This window comes from Durio zibethinus, chromosome 12, assembly GCF_047325235.1.
Source record: "Durio zibethinus cultivar Kanyao isolate XHJ-2024 chromosome 12, ASM4732523v1, whole genome shotgun sequence".
Taxonomy (NCBI): Eukaryota; Viridiplantae; Streptophyta; class Magnoliopsida; order Malvales; family Malvaceae; genus Durio; species Durio zibethinus.
In genome coordinates, this window is record NC_143173.1 from 10,224,743 (window position 1) to 10,226,682 (window position 1,940).

At 32.5% G+C, this 1,940-nt stretch overlaps 1 non-coding gene across 1 annotated transcript; it reads left to right on the top strand.

Annotated features, from left to right (window-relative positions):
• Nucleotides 1–1,372: 1,372 nt before the first annotated feature.
• LOC149515655 (small nucleolar RNA R71) lies at nucleotides 1,373–1,478 on the top strand. The gene has a single exon (XR_016326375.1). It is a non-coding gene; the product is annotated as a small nucleolar RNA R71 (small nucleolar RNA).
• Nucleotides 1,479–1,940: the final 462 nt, after the last annotated feature.

Genomic DNA, 1,940 nt, shown 5'->3' on the forward strand with positions numbered 1-1,940 from the left:
GGCTTTAGATTAATGCTAGACCTTAAATCACAAAAAGCATCATCAAAATTGAAGTGAACAATTTTACAAGAAACAATGAAACTCATTGGATCTTTCTGTTTTTTAAGAAGAAGTTGTTGAAGTTCAAGATTGTAATCTTCCATAAATATGGCATTTTTTAACTTTTTGAATAGCTTATTTGGAATCGACCTTGGGGTAGGTTGTGCTACATCAAAAGATTGTCTATGCGTAGACATTCATGGGGTCATCTTTATCTTTTTTACTTCTTGAACCTTTTTTTCTTAAACTTTCTCTTCAATCTCAAGTTAAATGCTTTCCAAAAGTGCTTTCCCACTTACATAAGCATTGCTTTTTTTTTAGCTGATCCTTCAATATATTCTTCAAGATCCTCCTCATATTTCTCAAAATCTTCTTTCATTTCCTTATAAGGCTCAAAGCTTTTAAGGCTTCCAATTTCATAGGTTCAAATCTTTTTAGAATCTCTCTTATAAATCTTAACAGCTCATCATACTCCATTGGATCATCTTTTCCAATAAAATCTACCTCAAGCTGATCATAAAATTTTAGAGGTTTACCACCATAGGCTCATCCATTATGTTTTCATTGTGAGATTCATCTATCTTATCATTTTTAAAGAAGTAGATAGCACCATATGATTCCTTGCCTTATCTTTTAGGATTTGACTTAGTATTGTTGGGTAAGGTTCCTAAAAGGTGGTTAGCTATGGCTTAGTCTAGTTGACCTATTTGATTCTTAAGGTTCTTTATTAATGCAGTTTAGCTTTGGATATTGGCATTGTTGGCTTGCATCAACTAGTTCAAAATCTTAAAACTGACTTCTTTTCTTGGGGTGTGTTAAAGGGTTGTGGATTGGGGTAAAAATTATTGTTCTGTTTAAAGGACTAGTGGTTGGTTCCAAGAAAAGTTATGGTGGTTTCACCAACTTAAGTTATATGTATTGCTATAAAGGTTATAGGTGGGTTTGGACTATTGGGCATATTGGACTATTTCTACCTTATATTGGCACTTATCGCTTGAATGGGATCTTTCACAAACATCACATGAGACAAAAAGGTTTTGAATTGCATGGACAAGGTTAGGTTGAGAGGAAAACCTATGGCTTTTATCTTCTTTGTTAAGGCTGCCAATTGAAAGTTAATGGAAGAAATAACATCAATCTTATATAAACCAATAGATTTCTTAACTTTTTTTTCATGCCTTATTAATAGTTATTAGCAGCCATCTCTTCAATCAACTCATGAGCTTGTTTAAGTGTCTTGCTCATTATGGCTCCTCTAGTAGCTGAATCTAAGATCGTTCTCATAGATGGATTGAGATAGATGTAGAAGATTTGTTTTTGAACCCATTGAGGTAGACTATGGTCTGGGTATTTTCTTAACAATTCTTTAAATCACTCCCAAGCATTATATAAATTTTCACCCTCCACTTGCATAAACATGTAATCTCATTCTTTAACTTGATAGTCTTTGCTGGTGGCAAGAACTTTGCTAAGAATTTTTACACCAAATCCTCCCAAGTTGTAATGAAGTTAGATGGTAGAGAAAACAAACAACTTTTTTCCTTGTCCCTAAGAAAAAAAAGAAAAAAGTTTTAGTTGATTGTGTCATCTAAAACACCATTGTATTTAAAAATGTCACATAATTTTTAAAAATTAGGTAGATTGACTTAGGATCATCACTTGGTGGCTCGTCAAATTGTACAGAAGTTTGGACTATCTGAATTATCGAATGCTTGATCATGAAATTATTAGCTTGAATGGCTGTACTTTGAATGGATGATTGGAAACCATCTACATTAGGGATTGTATAATCCTTCAATGTATTTTGATTTTCATTGTTTGTGATTGCCATTTTTTGTATAGCTTGCAAGTGTGTAAATCAAGTAATAAAAATGAAAGTATTCAAGTATCAACTCTTAAAG